The sequence below is a fragment of the Myotis daubentonii genome, chromosome 6, assembly GCF_963259705.1.
Source record: "Myotis daubentonii chromosome 6, mMyoDau2.1, whole genome shotgun sequence".
Lineage (NCBI taxonomy): Eukaryota > Metazoa > Chordata > Mammalia > Chiroptera > Vespertilionidae > Myotis > Myotis daubentonii.
In genome coordinates this window covers 76,656,563-76,677,381 of record NC_081845.1, presented here as the reverse complement: position 1 = coordinate 76,677,381, position 20,819 = coordinate 76,656,563, and the positions used below count along the sequence as shown (strand labels likewise).

Sequence of the window (20,819 nt, the reverse complement as noted above, 5' to 3'; positions counted from 1 at the left end):
AATATAACAGAATAGCATTCATAATAGAGTGGTTATAGTTTCTCAATAATTGCAATATTTTGAAATGCTGACAGGATTTGTAAGAAATATAATTCTGTTGACTTTCAGTCACTTCAGCGTATGGTTTGATTGGTTTTATTGAAGTGAGAATGGGCTATAGAATTATTGACTCTTAAAGCTGCACAAAGTTTGCAGATCACCTGGCCCAATGGTTTTCAAGTTTGTTAACCACAAATTCAGTGTGTGTGTATTCACAGAAATCTGAAACAGACTCTCTGAAATAGTGCTCATTTGGATATTTTCTATTAAATTCTATTTTGTTTCATTCTATTCTTCTCTTTTCTAATTCACTTAAGAATGCTGAACAGGACTCACTCATAGTCATAACTTGTGGTTTGAAAAGCATCGATCTAGGTCAAATAGTTCATTAGCAGCTAAAGTGAATGTTCTTTGAAAAACACATATGGAATTTCAGAGTCAAGTCACTTAGTGTTTGGCCCGTATGAGATGATTCATAGCTAATTCAGAAAGACTTTCAAACTGCTCCGATGGAATTCAGGAGGCCAGGACGACCCACTGCACATGCACAGGCACACTTGCTAATCCCTGCTACTGGCCCCGTGGCACACCAGGCCCAAGAAACCTGACTCATGTTGTTGGCTTTTGTTTACCTTGTATCTTTGGCATGGTGGTGGGAGACACAAAAATTCCCCACTTGCCTCTTTACAACGCTGGGCCTGGGTGAACCCATGGACAATGCAGCAGGAGGAGTCTGAGGAGCAGGTGCACGCACTTCCTGCTCTTCCCCCAGTACGTGCTTTGAGCACGTCACTTAACCTTTCAGGACCCTATTTTCTCCTTCTGCAGCATGGGGATAATAACATCACCCATCTTTCCTCCCGAGCTTTGTGTGGATCAAATGAGAGACTAGGATAAATGCTTTTGAAACACCACAATGACACATGCATAAAGAATATTTAAAAATATTTCCCTACTTGTCAAAAACAGGTATAAATTTTCCTTTATTTTTTAAAACATAGAAAGGCATGAACAGGGTTATATAGAATTGTTCTTATATTTCATCTAAAGAAATAACATTAGTAAAATCAAAGGTTGGATTTGCTGTTTATGTTTTTCATACATATTACAATAAATGAAACTATTAAAATGTTTATATGTGCATCTCCTAAAAGAATCCTGAATCAGAGCCAGGGACACATGCCTCTCACTCTGGAATGTGATGGTGAAGAGCAGACGGTTGTTTGGCCATGGCTAGACCTAGGCTCCGACCCGCCCTCCACCCCATCTGCTCCCTGTGTGACTGCCGGCAAATTAGTCAACCACTGACAGGCTTGGTTTCCTCCTTGGAGGAATGAGGGTGCCCCTGCCAACCTCACAGCCTTCTAAAGACATTTATGAGATAATGTAGGGACTGGGAAACTACGCCTGGCCCACCATCTGATTTTCCAAATCAAGTTGGGTGGGCACACTGGCAAGCCATTTACTTGCACATTTTCTGTGACTGCTTTCCCCCTACAGTGGCAGAGCTGAGTGGTTGTGACAGGGAAAGTATGACCCAATGAGTCTAAAATATGTATTATCTGGCCCTCTAGAGAAAAGTTTGCCAATTCCTGAGAACTGCCTGATAATGAATGTGAAGCACTAGCCGTTTCTGGCACATAGTAAATACCCAAAGAAGAATAGCTGCTTTTTTTATGCAGTGGTAATGGAAATGAAGGCGACATGAATTATGTTAATACTGATGATAGTAATAATAGATGATGGTGGTGTTAACAGTGATGATGATGATAATAATCTATTTTTGGCTACTAGCCTCAATTCCTATTACCCCATTATAGAAACCACTCTTTATATTGCCCAAATATCTAACACTTGAAATTTTTATTTCTTTCCTCAGTATTAAACTTATTTTTCAGCAAAGGATCTGAGACTGGCTATGAGGTAAAAGAATGAAGTTCTAGATATTTTAGGCTTAATCAGCAGGAGTGGTATTTTGAGGGGAAATCCAGATCTGCTTCTTGTCCACTTCTGTAAATAATCTCTTCATACTTATTTTTATGAGGGAGGGAGACAAAATTACATTGTTAGTGTGTACCAGAGGCCTTCACGTGTGCAGGGCTTTCAGATGAGTCCTGATCATTTTCTTGGATCTCATGGGTTTCCTGGGAAAAATATGCATATCTTATCTGGACTTTTTTTTTTTTTAGATTTACAAAGCTAAGAGAAGAAGAAGAAATAATCTTTATTCATAATTTCTGGGCTGTAGTATAAAGATTTCCTATGAAATGGATAATTTTGCTATAACTATGGCCAAAAAGTGTAACCTATTTTTATTATGTACCGACCCTGATATGTCTCCAAGTAAATGAGACTCACTCAAAAACTTAGCATCTGGTTTTTTTTTTTCTTCCAGTTCTAAATTAATGAATAGGATCTGTTCCTTTCTTTAAAGCAGTTTCCCTGACAACTAAACCACCCTTACAAGATCAGAGCAGTTTGTCACTTTCAAAGTTTGACTTTCTGACAAGGCCTTCTGGCTCAGGGGCATGAAAAAAACAACATCCAAACACAAGCATTTCTGAAACACTCAAGTAGGGAATTATAAATTGAAACTACATGTTGGCGACTTTTCTGTAGAATGGTGTCAGTCCCCGACATCACCACCCTCCCCAACCAACCAGCGAAGATTGCGATCTGTTGAGGCAGCTATCTTTGTAACAGAGAACAGATGGGAGTGATTCTTAAAGTGGCTAAATTACCCTAAAGATATATTCTGGGAAACAGTGGGTAGGAGACGATACAGGAAGATTTGCAGCAGGCAGGCGCACAAAGTGAACTCACCTTGTTATCGTTCAATCTTGCTTAACTGTAGGCGGAAATAGAAGTATCGGTCATAGCTCAGACTCAACATGGGGACACAGATTTTTGATCCTTCTGCTCATAAAGAACCCAGAAAGTGAGAGGATGGTTCTCAACCAATTCTCAGACTGGCTTTTCATTTATCACTATTATTATTGCTCTTTCAGCCCTTGCCCCCCCCCCCCCCCCCCGCTGTCCTGTTTATCAGTGACCAGCGTCAGAGCCTCCTTCAGTTCCGGGGTTCTTTCCCCTCCACAATCCTATTCCAGCTCCCGCTATCACTAGAGTACAAGGGGGAGTGGATAGAATGGTGACAGCAGCAAAGAAGAATGGAGTACACAAGAGAGTAGGCTGCTTTCTTATGTCATTTCCTTCTCACCCCTTCACAAAGACTAGACACAAATTTAAGAGTCCTCGAGAAAGTTATGACACTCTTTAGAGACCCCCGAGTGGGTTTAGATTGAGAGAGAATTGGAGCTTTTGAGAGAAGAGTGGAAACAACAACAGTGGATGTTTAATCAAAGTATTTTCATAATGAATTTGCAGCATGATTTCAAGATTAATGGTGAGTTTTCTTCCTTGGAAGATTTTCCCCAAGAGCACAGTGTTTCTCATAGCAATCCAGCCAACCAGGCAGCTCTCCCCCACCAGCTTGTACTTCAGATGGAATGTGTCTGGAGGCCCTGGCAACATCTAGCACGGTGGTAGGCGTTACATGGAGTTAAGTAAAAGTGCATGTTCTGTAAAACGAGGGCCTTAAATCTTTCTAAGTCAATGCTGGTTGTAGGATGCAGAAGGAAAATGTTTTGAAAAAAATATCTTTAGATACCTTTTTTTTTTTTTTAGGGGCATGAGTAGATTCATCTCAGGAACTTCGTACAGGTATATTTCTTAGGCTAAGTATAGACTGTTTTAATGAAGTATTCTGTAAATATTTACCAAACACCTGTTGTAGGTTTAATATTAAAATTGGTGTTTGGGGAAGAGAACCATAAAATCTAGACACAGGGTGGTAGACACAGAGATGTGGTGCCCAGATCCTTCGCTGAGGAGGTCTTGTTGCTGAGCTGCAGGAATTGTGGTTGGCAGACAGCCTGTAACTGTCTCCTCCTTCAGCGTCTGCCTCATCTGCAAAGAGATGCTTTGCTGAGGTCACATCTTCCCAGGGCAGCCACGTCAGGTGAAAGCCTGGCCACCTTGGCTGGATACAGGCTGCTTGCCGGGGTCCAACCCCAGCGGGTCCAGGGGTTCCCAAAGGCGTAGACGGAGTCGGCGAAGAAGGAAGGACACGGAGACAGTGTTCAGTTGATCAGCAGCCTAGCCAGGATCTCCAGCCAAGTTCTGGTCTCGATCTCCAGAGAGGTTCTGCTTCGGATCTCCAGCCAGGTTCCGTGTCCATATTCTCTTGCTAGGTTCTCAAGCCAGGTTCTGTCCATGTTCTCCAGTCAGGTTCAGTCACCAGGTTCTAGTCAGGCTCTCCTGCCAATCTCCGCAGTCAGGTTCAGTCCAGGATTCCCTGCCATGTTCTCTCCAGCGAAGCTCCTCCATCTCCTGGTTCCCTGTAGGTTCTGTCTCTCTTGGTTCTTACTTCTAAGTTCTGTCTCTTTCTGTCTTGTTGATTCTGTTCTAAGTTCTGTGTGTTTCTGTCTTGTTACAACTGTATTTATACCAGTTGATTCAATCCTATCAATCTCTATTACAAAGGTTAGGGTGTTTCTTATCTCCATTCCAGGGAGAAAAGATTATGTAGTTTAAGCATGATTGTTCGTAGTTAAAGGGATTAATTACCCGCCTGGCACTTAGTTGAGGGGTTTTATTCCCTCCCTAACTTCAGGGAAAAATTCCTACCTGGGGAAACAACCTTTCTCGGAGAGGTGACTTTGGTTAAAACACAGCGCCAAGAAGGTGAGCAAACATATTAAGAACCGTATGCCATATATGCCAGGTCCCTTGAAACAGCAAGGATGGACCAGCTCCCGGCAAATTCCCCCTTTTTTATTTTTTAAAAGCAAGCATTAAAAAGAAAAACCTGAAACGCTCTCTTGTATCCATTTTAAGATTAGGATTAGCGCTTTCTGCTATTACCTAAGTCCTGATCTATCATCCTAGGGAGAGCTTGCCAATCCTGCACTTTCCCAGGGTAGAAAGGCTGCAGTGGGGTCAAGGATAAGGCTCCTTGGGCCTACCTTCTCCCATGCCATTACATTTACCTTTCCTTCCTCAGAAAAGCATGGACATACTTCTTGTATAAAACGTTCCGTCTGACTGGGAGTAACCTTAATTCCTCTGCTAGCAAGCATATATGTTAAAAGATCAATACAGAGTCTTTTTTCTTTAGACTCAGTATGGCACATCTTCTTAATCTAAAGATCAATACAGAGTCTTTTTTCTTTAGACTCAGTATGGCACATCTTCTTAATCTAAAGATCAATACAGAGTCTTCTTTCTTTGGACTCAGTATGGCACATCTTCTCAATCTAAGGATCAATACAGAGTCTTCTTTCTTTGGACTCAGTATGGCACATCTTCTCAATATAAGTTCTGTACTATCCACCTTCTTACCCTACTTATCCTCTATAGGGGGGTCTGTAGCACCCTGGTGGAGTCCTATCCGTCCCGAGTGTGGGGGTTCTCAATGGGGGGGGCTTACCTAGGGGAATCCTTTTCCAGGGGTTCCCAAAGGTGTGGACGGAGTCGGCGAAGACTATCCACCCTCTTCCTACGGTGGAGTCCGATCCGTCCCGAGTGTGGGGCGCTTACCTAGGGGTCCCTGTTCGGGCGCCAGATGCCGGGGTCCAACCCCAGCGGGTCCAGGGGTTCCCAAAGGCGTAGACGGAGTCGGCGAAGAAGGAAGGACACGGAGACAGTGTTCAGTTGATCAGCAGCCTAGCCAGGATCTCCAGCCAAGTTCTGGTCTCGATCTCCAGAGAGGTTCTGCTTTGGATCTCCAGCCAGGTTCCGTGTCCATATTCTCTTGCTAGGTTCTCAAGCCAGGTTCTGTCCATGTTCTCCAGTCAGGTTCAGTCACCAGGTTCTAGTCAGGCTCTCCTGCCAATCTCCGCAGTCAGGTTCAGTCCAGGATTCCCTGCCATGTTCTCTCCAGCGAAGCTCCTCCATCTCCTGGTTTCCTGTAGGTTCTGTCTCTCTTGGTTCTTACTTCTAAGTTCTGTCTCTTTCTGTCTTGTTGATTCTGTTCTAATTTCTGTGTGTTTCTGTCTTGTTACAACTGTATTTATACCAGTTGATTCAATCCTATCAATCTCTATTACAAAGGTTAGGGTGTTTCTTATCTCCATTCCAGGGAGAAAAGATTATGTAGTTTAAGCATGATTGTTCGTAGTTAAAGGGATTAATTACCCGCCTGGCACTTAGTTGAGGGGTTTTATTCCCTCCCTAACTTCAGGGAAAAATTCCTACCTGGGGAAACAACCTTTCTCGGAGAGGTGACTTTGGTTAAAACACAGCGCCAAGAAGGTGAGCAAACATATTAAGAACCGTATGCCATATATGCCAGGTCCCTTGAAACAGCAAGGATGGACCGGCTCCCGGCAGCTGCTCTCACGGTAATACTTACTCCTGAGCTCCCTACTCCATTTTGCTGACTCTGTTAGGTCTGCATCACAGTTCAACTTCCCCGTCTGCCCAATCCTCTTCTGCCACTTTCCTCTCACCTGTGTTAATCTCGAGGAAACAAACGGCATCCCGAACTTTGTCTTGAGATCTGTTTCTGGAGAAACCACCCTGCAACACCTGGTTTTAATTACCTTACAGGTAATTCAAGAGACACGATTACCCAATGGGCTAATTGATAATGTGGTACACAATATAAATACCACAGCATTCATATGAGAGGGAAAGAGTTGAGCACTTCCAAACTCAGATATAGATTCCTGGTAGTTCTGAACGGATTTGGTAGAGTGAACCCAAGGGAGACTGAAGAGACTGACCTGGCTAGAATGAAGGGTACATGTTAGGGCAGAGTTAGAAATGAAAATGTTGTTAATTCACTTACGATTAGATCTGGCTGTAGACAAGAAAGAAATCTCACCACTGATGCTTACTCCTCTCTCACATAAAAAAAGTTCAGAAGTTGTCAGTCTCTTCATTCATCTTTCTATCATTTCCAGAGTGAAATTTTATCATCAGTGTCTAATGTGGTCCTAGAGATCCAGCCATCACATCCAAATTCCAGAAAGCAGGATGGTGGGTGTAATACAGAAAGGCATTGCACACCATTTTAAGGAGATTTACTTTTAATTACATCTCAGTGGTCACAGCTTAATCATAGGGCCACACCTACCAGTAAGGGAGGATGCAGAATATAATCCTTGCTTTTTCAAAGTTATATTGATAATTTTTTATTATTTAAAATCATTCTAAACATGTATTTTAGATTTATAAATAGGCATAAGGGCTAGATATATCACTTTAATTCCCTTAAATAAATTCTAAAATAAAGTATTTATTTATTTATAGCTACATTTAGAAAGCTGTTTCAGTGTTATGATTTTCCTGAAGCTGCCCAGAATAAAACCTTTAAACAAAGCAGCAATATACACAGCTGAGAAGAATTGAAATTACAATTAAAGAATATATTAGCATATTTTATTTCAGATGATAGAAACATGTAGAAAATAATAAAAAAGCAAAAATCTGGTGTCTTGAAAGTGATGGTAGCAGTAAAACATTTCTAGAATGATTGCAAAGAAGAGTTATTTTTTATGTGTGTATAAAATGTCAATATTTTTAGATATTTAATTAGGCATTAACATTAATAATCATCTAACATTGATGAGCATTTTCTACATACCAGGCACTATGTCAAATGCTTTATGTCTATTGTCTTAATTAATGGAGCCTATGAGGTAGGTTTTCTAAATGATCTATTACAGATGAGGAAATGGAGATTTCGTGCAGTTAATAAATCGATCAAGATCATGCAACTTATTAACGGTCGAAACAAGCCTCAGGCCCATGTTTGTCAAACGCCCCAATCCAATCACTTGCACTATGGTGCTTGTGTTAGAGCCATCAAGTGAAACAGCAACAAGGAGAAGCTGGGCATAGGAGAGAGGGCAAAAGTGGAGATGTGCTTGGAGGGCCAGCTAGTCTCATCAGGCCAGAGAGAACTCAGGCAAAGGGAGGAGCAAGTGCTAAGTCTGAGTCTCTGGATTCTTTCTCTCAGAGGAGGGAGCGACACAGAGCAGTGACTGAGGAAGAGGCAGGCCAGGGAAGGTTCAGAGAAGACAGGGAGGAAGACTTTCTTGACGATGAAAGGAGCCAACAATGTCATTCACACAAAATTTCAGGAAAAACATCAATGATATGAGCAGTTAAGAGGTCATTCATTGATTACCTCTAAAAGTGTTGGAAGTGGCTGTGGGAATTGGTGGAAGAAGGAAGAAATAATAGATGAACTATTAAAACATATATGCTCACCCTATTGTTAGTAGTAGCTGACAATAATAGTTAATATTTGTTGAATGCTTAGTGTATGCCAGGTATTGTTCTCAGTGCTTTTGTGTATGAATTCATCTAACCTAACCCTATGAGGTAGCTACTCTTATTATTCCCATTTACAGGTGAGAACATTGAGGCAGGGAGGTGTTAAATAATCTTTCCAAATTCAAACAGCTTTTAAGTGGCAGAGTTGAGATTCAAACCCAGCTTTTTGGCTGCTGAGCCCTTGGTTAGTAGTCTAGAAAAACCAACGTTTTCTTTCAAAGTAATGAACTGCTGAAAGTCCACAAACTTTTTTCAGAGATAAAAATCTCACGTATATTTTCATAGGAAATGTTAAGGGTACTTAATGATTATTCATTCTTTCCCTAAAAAACTATTTTGGAGAGGGATTCATTTTTTTTAATTTTTTTTCTTATGTCATTTTAAAAAGGAAAGATATTTTAAAAAACAATTTAAGTAAAATTTGAAGTCCTGAGGGAAAATAAATCGCATTTTCACTAGTAAGCTTATTGAGAGAATTGAAATGATGCATTATGGACCTTAGTAAATGTCTCCAGAAAGAAAGAGAGCTTTCTATCTTTACAGCAAAACATTTTAATGACTATGTGCTGTAACAATGATGTTTTTGTGTCTCAAATTCCTTTATGCCTACGACTGCTCAACTGAATGTCATTAGAACCTCTAGAACTTACTTCCAAGGCTCTCCCATCTCCTACACAGTCACGTGTTGATTTGAAAAAAAATTATATATATATATGCACAGCTGGACATAATACAGGATGGGTAGCAGAATCTAAGACTTACAGACTGCCTGCCTGCTCAGCATCCCTAACCCTGTCCAGGTAATCAGATTTATTAATGTCCATACATGCTTTCAAAAGACTAAGAAGTGATTCTTAAATAAAATATTTCTACCAGGAGCACTATAATTAGATTTCTGAGTAAAATAGTACTGTGATATTGAAAACCAAAGACTTGAAAAGTGTTTCTGTTTTAGAATTTGCTGCTAATTAGACTAGATGGGCTTGATGGAAATAAGTTTGCCTTTGCCTTTCCATGTAGATGTATCTATTAACAAAATCACCAGTGAGAATGGATTTTCACTATATACAGAGATGTAAAATATAAAAGAAAAAAAGAGTTGAACAGGAAAAAATCCAAATACTAATTTTAAAGAAAAAGTAGCTTGATGTATCTATTCAGTAATAATATTTTTATGAAATTTAAAAATGATGATTATGTAACTGGCATTTCTTGGTTTTGAACATATACATAATCTTAGATTGCTAGTTAATTTGGGCAACTCAACATTATTTCATATAGCTACAACATCAACTAATCATGTCTGAGAGCTTATCAGATTGTAGGCATAATGTTAGGAATGTCCCATATGTAATTGTACTTAATTATCACAAAATCCCTATGAGTTAGATAATCTAGTTTCCTTATGGAAATGAGGGAACCATTTTTCATTGTAAACTTTTAATAAACTCTTTATTGTAATCTGTGAGCAAATTTGATAAATAGTGCTCTTTTCAGGTAAGATGGTTGCTATTTCAGTTTCCCCGTCATAATATACAAAAATACCTTTAAATGATCTATTTTATTAACTTGAAAATTTTTTTCTTATATCCTGCATATCACTTCATCACACACTGTGAGAAGAAAATAAATAAAAATATTTTCCTCATACTATCTTCTATATTGCTCCTTAATACCTTACCCTTGAAACAGTAGCCATTTCTGACTTAGGGAGCCTTCTGTCATCTAATGTCAGAGACGTGTCAGTGGGAGGTTAAGTCCTAGTCACAGCTACTGACTTTCCACTAAGGTGCGTCCTGGGGAGAAAAGCTTTGTGTTTTATCTCCCATTTCTTTACACTTAATCCATCGCACCTTTGTTTCTTACCTCTTATGTTCTCTAGGGTAGGCATACACTGTTCATTCATTCATTCATTCATTCAACAAATGTATGCTTAGTATTTACTAAGTATGAAGCACTAGGGATGCAGTGGTGATCAGAGAAAAAACACATCATTAATTTCAATCTTCATGGAAGACTGCACGACAGCGTTGGTCCCAGGATTCTTCCCATCTTGCAGGAATATATTGGCATCCTGGGTAAAAATTACTGTCAAATCTAAAATTAGAAGGAACAACTCTCCCAGTGTAATTTGATTCACTTGCAAAGCTTCACCCACTCTGTTATCTTTTACAAGTGCATATGCACCTTCATTCAAGAAAACCCCTCAGTCTAACTGGTGATTGATTCTGGAGGATATGAAGCAAATGTTAGATCTGTTAACTTGCTCCTCCATTTTTGGCTAACTCCTGATGAGTCTGGTTTTTAGCCATGCGGGCAAGTCACAGGGCTCGTAAAGGATCTTTAGGATGATGATAGTTAAGGGTTAAGATAGTTAAAATGTGCCTTTCTGTTTTGTTTTGGAGTGACTACATTAAAGGGGGAAGAGGAGGAGACTACAGGTAAACATGATAGCATTCTGATACTTGTGTCAATTGTAGTTTTCCTTGTACCTCATACATTTACTCTCTGCTAAAAAAAGAAGATATTAATATTTTTCATATGTCCACTGTGTGTTAGACTACATAATAGAGGTATTATATGTCATCTCATTTTATTTTTACATTCATTCTGTGAGATTTAGATGCTTATATTATGCCCACTTTATAGATGAAGAAACTAAATCTCATAGAACTTAAGTAACTTACATAGTATTGTCAATTAATTATAGGTAGATTTATGATTTGAATCTGATTCTGACTCTAAATTTAATTGTTTCCATTAGTGGAATGAATAAATTGGGAGTATAAACATAAGTTAGAGCTCACCCATTACTTCAGATGTTTTTGAAGATAAATGTTATTTATTTAATATAATGACATATTTTGTATAAACACATTTAGTCATTCAACAATATTTTTATGTGTCTAAGATGTACTACCCACATTGAAATTTATGTAGCTTTAATGCTCATACCAGTGATAACATGCATTTTTTTGTGATATCTCATTTTATTTTATTTTAACTCTTTATTATTGAAAGTATTACATATGTCCCCCTTCCCCTCATTGACCCCTTATAACCTGCTCCTGCCCCCCATCCCAGGCCTTCACCACCCTATTGTCTGTGCCCATGGATTATGCATTCATGCATACAAGTTCTAAAATTATGTTGCAAAATAACCTTGCATTACTTTTTTAGCAAGACTGACATAGACACAGTAAGAGAATAACAGGTATAAAAGTTAGAAAAGTCAGAGTATGTAGCCACATTTTGAGAATGAATACTGAAGGCTTGGGAAAAATGTCCATCAGAGCCCCACTCTCCTGGGTAGGAGTCATGTTAAGAACAAAATCCTTGCTGGTTACTGCATTGTAATGTACCCTGTACTACCACCTTTCTTATCACATTTCTATAAATGAGTATTTCTAAGGTAAGGCTGGCAGAAGCAGTCAGCAAATGTGAGTCAACATTAACCTGGGTTCTGGCCAGGCAGACTTGAGTTCAAATCCAATTGCATCATGTGCTGTTTAAGCAAGTAATTTAATCTCCTGAGTCTCATTTTCATTACGGGTCTAATGGACATCATAATTCTCATGCTGGCTTGTTGAGAAATATAAGAGATGATGTATATTAAATATCAAGAGAAGCATCACATAAAACTCATTAAATGGTACTTATACATATCATATGTAGGACAAAACCTGTTCTTGGGATGAATGAGTGCAGTGTTTGGGGTAGCCAGGGTGACAGTCTGTGGCTGTTAAGAGTGGGAGGAGTAATCTAGATAGAGATGCTTTTCCCATTTTAACTGATGCACCCTGGCCCCTCACATACCCTTTTGATGCTGATGCCTTCCATACACTCCTAAAACATTCACAGCTTTTGCAGTCAGTGTGGATTGTTATTTTTATATGTGTGCTCTAGCTTCAAAGTAATAAAATTATACAGTGATTAAATCACTCATTACTCTGTGGACCCTGATATCATATATTTCCTGAAGACAGGAGTCTCTCTTGCCCACTCTGAATGTTCCATGCAACTATCATGAGTGCACACAATCATTCACTTATTTAATGGCCATTTATTGACGACCTCCTATGTGATAGGCATTATACTAGGTGATGGGGGTACAGCAGGGAAGAAAATAGACATTTCCTGTTGTCCTGGGGCTTGTGTTCCAAATGGGGAGCCAGATCCTAAAGAACTCACTATATAGTCATAGAATTTTAATGGCAGCAGATGCTATGGAGGAGTACAAGGTGCTAAAAGTGTACAACAGGCAGTTGCATCTGACACATGGAGTCAGGGAAGAAGTCTTTAGGTAATATTTTATGAAGTACACTGCGTGTCAGAAATCGTGTCAATCTCATGATGAAATTACATCGATTCACCCTGGAATCCTTAGGACTCAGCAGGGTGAAGAGGAATTAACTAGGGAGAAGGTGGCTGGGGAGCATCCCAGGCAGGGCAGGGAGCGTGTCAGTCATTCATCTTGCTCCATTTTTAAAAGGTAATACAGTAAGCCTCTCATATCATCCCTGCCCCTAACCAGTACCCTATTTCTGAGAAGGGAGTCAATACATATATTGTCAAACTTCCTATATAGAATGTGATATCTTGCCCTTTTAACCTCACAGCAGTATTGAGATATCACAGAGTTGCAGATGAATAGGCTGATTATGTCTTGGTTTGCTCCAAATAATTACATTTTGTGCCCATTGTCCTAAAGCAATGCCTCCTTTCATGCTTGAGGGTGTCCCGGTTTTTGTGATAATTCTGTGGCCATAGACAAATGGAGCTCAGATGAATCAAGAATCTGTTTTGGGTCACATAGCTAATAAGTAGAGGGTTGGGAAGACCGCACCAATACTCTTGGAACTACAGCCCGTGTTCTCTCTACTATATTGCAAACACAATTAGTTACATGCACCCTTATATTGCTCTCTAGTTTGTTCTTCCAATTAATACAAAACCAACAAAAACTGGCTTTCTGACATCTGCCTTCAGTTATTCTGCTAAGTCATGTATTTCTATAGAGTAGAAATGAAAAGAAATGATGAATTAAAGTAAAATATAAAATATGTAAAGTGAGCAGTAGATATTTTTGATATGCGTGTCTTCACACTTACTAGTATATTTGGCCTATTCTTTATGTTATCCAAGCATGATGAAATTAATTTAAAATACAATTGCTTCTGAAAGTCAAGATGAGACTCTAATGACAAAACATTGGTTAGTGATCTTTTCTTTGACAATATACCCTGTTTGTAGAGGAGGTTCATGACTTACCATGGTGGGCAGAGCCTGAATATAAAGAGAGTAAAGCTTTTAAAATAATCAATTAAATGCTTTTATGCTTAAGCCATTTTAATAATACCTTTTGAACACAGATTTCATCATTGTTAAAACTGAGCAATACAGATAAAATACTTATTTGTAGAATATGATGAAGGCTTTTAAGAGCACTCTTCAAATGTAAATATATCTGAAACACAAAATAGGATGTTGTTGCCTCCCCTTTTATTTTAAGTCAAGTGCATATAAATCATATTATACCAATAGTTACATTGGAAATAAATATTACTTTCTCATGTTATATTACAAAATTATGATATAAACTAAAGATGTTAATATCACTGTCTACTTACAAATAAGATTTTATGCACTGTATGCTGGGTCAGAATTTGTTTCTCTTAGAAATGATTCACTATGGAATCTCTGAGTATTAGGATTAAATATTGTGCTTCATCCCCTGCTGTTGCCCCCACCCTTTATTAGCACCTCTTTGGACATATTTTGAGATATTTTAGTCATTTCTTCATCCTCTTACTTAATCCACATTTCTGTGCTGTTGAATATGTCATTCGTGAACTGTTGGCACAAGTGGGTTTGTAGTTGGTAGACCTGAGTGCAGGCAAGGGGCTAGACTCGGAGTTGCAATTTTATGTAGGGTGGTGAGGGATGCTCTACAGGTAGAGTGATGTTTGAGCAGGAACCTGAGGAAGTGAAGGAACAATGAGCTTGGGAGAAAACATTCCAGAGAGTGGTTAGCATTCTCTAAGAATGCACAAAAAGCATTGTGGCTAGAGTTGAGGAGAGGAGGATAGTAGGGACCAGATCACATCGGGCTCTTGGCGATTGTAAGGATTTTGGCTTATCCTCTAGGTGACAAGGGAATCTATTGGAGGGTATCAGATAAAGAAGTCACATGGTCTGACTTGTGTTTTAAAGGCACAATCCGGCTACTGTGTGGAAAATAACTGTAGTGAGATGCAATAGGTCAGCCTTCCAGAAAGCAAACTGTGAGATGGAAAGTAGCATATAGGAAATTTATCCTCACAGGTGTGCTCTTACTAACAACACCTTTAGGAGATGGGAAGGAAGCAAGATTAGGCAGAGGGAGATTTGGGCTGCAATGCAGTCTCAACAAAAACCTAACTGGTCTCATGAGGAGCTCTGAAATTGGTGTCACCCTTTAGAGTTGTCAAAAACTGGAATGAGAGTGCCAGGCCTTTACACGGATGCCTCAATAGCCATTGGACGCAGGCTGCCCCTAAGAAGGGGGACTGCCTATGGGAAGGAGCGTTGTTCAGCTGAGAGCTAGTCTTGGAGAGGACTGACAGCTGAGTATGGTCACAACACTTCCAGTATCTGGGGAATAAATAGTCCCTCGCTTGAAGGGAGAGAGGATTTATCAGAGCATCCACTACAGGAGGCAAAGTGGAAGCAGGGAAACTAGTTAGAAGAAAGTGATTCAGAAAGGAGGCAATGGTAGGTTCTGCAACTAAGATGTTAGACATAGAAGTAGTGATATGTTCATTTTCTGGATTTATTTCAAAAAGAGAGCCAGCAATATATACTGATATATTGATATGGAATTACCAGGAACCAAGACAAAAACAATATAAGTCCATCATTTTTGGCCTATGTCGTGAGAAATATGTACAGTTATATGCTAAAGTGAGAAAAAAATTTGGGGGGGGGGTGGAGAACAGTTTCAGGAGAAAGACAAATAATTCAATTTCAGATATATTAATTTTTAGATATCTATGAGATATCTAAGTGAAGATATTAGTTGGATATATGAGTGTATTACCCAGGGAAGTCATCTAGGCTGGATAATTTAAATTTGGAATTCATGCTTATATGTGCTATTTAAAGGTATGGGGCTAGATGAGATTATCCAAGGAGTGACTCCTGGGGTATTTCAAAGCTTAAGAGTCAGATGGCACAAGGCAGAGAGAGAAGGGATGTTCTACCATGCATAAGGCCTATTCATTTCTTCTGAATATCTAATTATGTCAAACATTCTCACTTAGGTGCTAGATTATTTTTCAGTATTTGGAAGCTTTGGGTTTACTTGCATTAAGGAGGCTTACTAGTGTTCTTTTAACAAGGATGATGTATCCCAAGGAGAGGAGAATCTACAAGCAGTAGTCACAGGAGTAGAAGCAATCCAGATGAGGCCAATACAGGCGTCTGATACAGATGAGGCCAAAGTTAGGCTGTGATGGAATCTCATGCATTTTTGATGAGAGGTCAGAAATCACTTAAAATATCGTACACTCATTTCTGAGTCTGTGAATTGGGATAGCCCTGATTGAGATCTCTGGACTCACCTATCACCCTGGAGACAGGGATCCAAACTCTTGATGATTCCCATCTTCCAAGGAAAAATACCAACCAGGGCCACGACAGAGTGAGTCTCAATGTTGGTCACTTGAAATAATAAACAGGAAACAGCAGCTCAGAGTGAGATGTCCCTGGGAATGGCCTGAGACATTTCCCCATGCAGCTTATATTTAGCATGTAACCTTGCACTCTCTCCTTCTTCACTCACCACCAGTGTAACTTGTGAAGGTGTCATGTTCATGAGACTGTCACCCACCTTGAGAATAGGGTCCAAGTCTTCTTTATCCTGATGTCTCCCCTCCCAAAGCTTAGCATAGTGCCTGGCACACAACGGGTGTTTATTAAGATAAATAAATGGGATTTCTAGTACCTTCATTTATCAAGCATAAGGCATGATGAACAGACAAATGGACACCCAGTAGCCTGGGCAGGTGGATCTATTTAATTCCATGTTTCTTGGCAAACTTTTGTGGGCTAGTCTGTTTTTCTCAAATTTGTTTTGCATGTCAGGAAGAGAGACTATTTGTTCTGCATCATTTATTTAAAAAGCAATATCTTAAGAGCCTTTGGCTGGAAGGTACTGCAGTAATATCTGTTTAGTAAGAAGGGTGAAGGATGCCTTACTTCAGCCATCAATGATGCCAGATTTTAAAGATAATTTTAGATTATATATTTTAGTTGCAAATTTTGATAAACTATTTTTTTGAAAAAGATAACTCAACAGAGAAGTTTGTGCTCCTTTGTTGAAGAGAGATCATTAAAAGTTTGTGTTTAGAAAATACTTCAGGGTCTTGGGCAGACCCTAGGTAACCTTTTAATACATAAGAAAAGTCGTTGTAATTGGAGGATAGACTCTCCTCACCTCCCTCCATCTGTATAAGTAACTTACTTGTTCTTCATCATTCCAGACCAGGGCCTGTTTTTTTGTTTTTGTTTTTGACCAGGCACCATCATTTTCTATTCAAATGAGGATGGTTTCTATAGAAATTGTCCTAAATACATCTGCTTTTTGAGGCTATATGTAGTTACTCACCAGATGGCTGATGCATGCTGTTATAATGCATGACTATATGTGTGTTTTTTAAAGTAAAAATGATAACTTTTATCAATATAATAGTCTCTAATCGGTTATTAATTAACTAGAGGCCCGGTGCATGAATTCGTGAACTAATGGGGTCCCTCAGCCTGGCCTGAGGGATCGGGCTGAAACTGGCTCTCCAACATCCCTCGAGGGGTTCTGGGTTCAGAGAGTGCACAGGCCAGGCCGAGGGACCTCACTGGTGCACGATCAGGGCTGGGGAGGGATGCGGGAGGTTGGCCAGCTGGAAGGGACTGCGGGAGGGCTCCGGGGCATGTCCAGCTTGTTTCACTCAGTCCTGATTGACTGGACCCCAGCAGCAAGTGTCTGCACCTCGGGCCAGCCCTGGATGGATGGGCAGCTGCCATCCAAGGTTTGCCTGCACCTTGGGCCAGCCCTGGGCAGCTGGGGGGCTGAGGGGAATGGGCACCGCCATCTTGTGGCTGTGGGCACCACCATCTTTGCGATCATATGAGGGTCAATTAGCATATTCCCTCTTTATTAGATAGGATATAATAGTAATTAGATATATAATAGATAATATGTATAATAGAATATATATATATACATATATATATATATATATATATATTTTCTTCATTTCTATTCCCCATTGAGTAAATTAAAACATCTTAATTCAAGATTTTTGATGATCAAGACTTAATTTTCTAGTCTTATTTTCCTTTATTCTCATTTATGTTACTTACCAAACTGAATAGCAGCAGCGCTAACAGGAGGGACTCATATTAAGCATTTGCTGGCACGGAGTTAAGGCTTTACATGCTGCATTTTACTGTTATCCTCACAAGAGTCCTGTGAAAGTTTTAGCCAAACTTCACAGGTGAGAGGACAGACTTCTGCAGGTTTAGCAGCTTCCCTGGTCCCACAGCCAGTACACAACTGACTCCAGGGTCCCGTCCTCTTAGACTACACCTGCTGCTCCCCGCAGTTCTGATCGGTGCCTTCATGCAGGCTTTCCTCTCGGCGTGAAATTAGTGCTATTCTTTCCCATCTTTACAGCTCCCTCTTCCCCCATGTTTCTAAGAGCAGCCCAAATGCTGCTTTCTCCTTGAATCCCTCCGGGTGGCTGTGCTTGCACCATGCTGAAAAATTCCTCCAAGTCTTTACTACTCCACGTGTCACAGGCCAGCAGCAGGGCATCAAATGGAAATGCAGAACCTGAGGCCCTACTCCAGATGTCCTCAATCAGAAACTGCATTTTTGTAAGATCTTTGGGCAGTTTATGTGCAAAGTTTAAAAACTGCAGTATGGGACTTGACTTTCTTTCTTTCTTTCCTTTCTTTCCTTTCTCTTCTTCCTTTTCTTTCTTTTTTTCTCCCTCCTCCCCTCCTCCTCCTCTTCCTCCTCCTCCTCCTCTTCCTCCTCCTCCTCCTCCTCCTCCTCCTCCTCCTCCTCCTCTTCCTCCTCCTCCTCCTCCTCCTCCTCCTCCTCCTCCTCCTCCTCCTCCTCCTCCTCCTCCTCCTCCTCCTCCTCTTCCTCCTCCTTCTCCTCTTCCTCCTCCTCTTCCTTCTCCAGGGAAGCTGCTAAACCTCCAGAAGTCTCTGTCCTCTCACCTGTGAAGTTTGGCTAAAACTTTCACAGGACTCTTGTGAGGATAACAGTAAAATGCAGCATGTAAAGCCTTAACTCTGTGCCAGCAAATGCTTAATATGAGTCCCTCCTCCTCCTCCTCCTCCTCCTCCTCCTCCTCCTCCTCCTCCTCCTTCTCCTTCTCCTTCTCCTTCTCCTTCTTTTCTTCATACCTCTCTTATTTGTATACCTGTTGTATATTCTCAATTGAGCTGTAAGATCTTTGAGGGCAGGAGGATATTATATTCTCTTTTGAATATATAAAGTATACTCATAAATATACATTACATAGAAAAGGCACATAATTTGTTTGGTGATATAACAGAAGTTATATTTAAAAGTTCACATCATTTTTTAGGTCAAAAAGTCCTGTGTTATTTGGAATATTTTTTCCAGTGTGCTAACAGAGTCACTTTGACAATTAATTTACTTTTAATATTTCCACAAATTCAGGCTTTTGATAACATCAAAAATGTTAAGAGGCATAATCTAGATCCTTAAAAAAAAGCTTTCATTCTTTCCCATATCCTTTGGTCTGTAACGAGAGCTTGGGACACAACATCTTTCATTGCCAAAGTAAAAATATAGATATTACAGATTTGGAGTAAAATCAATACTTAGAAAATAGAAATACTGAAAGCTGAGGACTTCAATCAATTTCACGTGTGAAGTTTTGGAGTTTGTCTTCATTCAGGCCACTCACAGTCTCCTAAGAACGTTGGAATGGAATTTTGTTTTGACAGATGTTTGATTCTAAGCTTTATTTTATAGCTAATTTGTTGAAGAGCAAAACCTCAGTCACTGCAGATGCTCCTATATCGTCCTGGCTACTTATAAGCCAAGGACTGATAATTCAAACTATTGATTTTTTTGAAATGATCACTGTATGTTTTCTAGTTTTTTATTTAGACACAGTGTTTGCATATATTTGTACCTTTAAGTGTTCTCAGGAAGTGTGACCAACTGATCACTGAGACTGGCAGATGCTCAGCCCTTCAATCAGCTTCTTGTTGCTGTACAATCTGGCGTCTCTCCTTTTTGCAGAATATGTAATTGGAATGCATGCGGGAAAAGAGGGCAAACACACATCGGTGGCTTTTTTATCTTCTGCTGGTTCTGTTTCAGCAGTCAGTATGACCTCTCAGAAAGTTACAAACCTAAAAATTGCCTACACATAAATCTCCCCTTTGGAGCTGACAAAATTCTCCAATTCAGAGAGGATACCTCTTTTCAGAATTATTTTTTTTTCCCGTGTGAGTGTGTGTGTTGCTTCAGTGAGAGGCTCCCTTCCCACCTCATCATTGGTTTGCTCACTCCCTTATGTGATGAGTCAATGCTTCCAGAATAGGGGCTTCCGAGTGACTGCGGGACTATTACTTCCAAATGAGCTCGTGCGTCTTAACAGGGAGCGTTCAGACCACACCCCAGGTAAAAGGAAGTCTTTCCTTAATGCTTTCAAGAACTTTTAAAGGCTGTGTACTGTGGTATTTGCTGCAAAAGGGCTTGAGGGAGAGCTGCCTGGGTGTAGATAAATTTGACTGTGTCTCAAAGAGGAATGTTATCTGCAGTTACTGTAAAGGCAGGCTGCTTACTGGGGAACCAAAGAAAATGCTCAGGACGGCCCTTGGCCTAGAGTCACTGCTAAGACACCCTGTAATGTCTGTTTTCAACAGGAGGCTAGTGGCCATCTGTGAGTGTGGGTGTCAACACCCGAGGAAGAGAACTTTTAGGGAAATAAAAGAAACGAAGGCATTGCAGCCCGAAACTGAGCGAAGGAGCAGTTAGCTGTCATGCCCTGGGGGGAACAATTTCTTAAATTCTTTGGCTGTCTGGTGAGAAGGTGACAGGCTCAGAAGTTTTGAGTGCTTGAAACCATTTAGAAAAAGATTTTAATCCTCCCAGCTCTAATTTCTATTATTAAAATAGTTTCCCAAGGATAGGAATGAAGACGTGATTTTAAACGGCACTGACAACTGAAAGTGTTAACTGGCATTTAACGAATGCAATGGTATTAACATGCATCTGTTTCTGCTTTGTGTGGAAAATGATTTTTCATCACCATAGCGATTCATTTCTGGGCTCCAATGGAACTTGGCCACAGTATGTGGTAAATAGCAATTTTTTTTTTTTTTCCTGAAGAAGGGATTTAGCA

At 40.0% G+C, this 20,819-nt stretch overlaps 1 protein-coding gene across 12 annotated transcripts in view; it reads left to right on the top strand.

Annotated features, from left to right (window-relative positions):
- MLIP (muscular LMNA interacting protein) overlaps positions 1-20,819 on the top strand; it is a 249,534-nt gene that overhangs the window by 89,312 nt on the left and 139,403 nt on the right. Inside the window, exon 1 of one of the 12 annotated variants that reach the window (XM_059701375.1) lies at positions 9,125-9,185. The exons of the other annotated variants lie outside the window; for them this stretch is intronic. The gene's annotated coding sequence lies outside the window, so the exon portion shown is untranslated. Of the gene's footprint in view, positions 1-9,124; positions 9,186-20,819 lie in introns of those variants that run through there. 12 annotated transcript variants of the gene reach the window in all.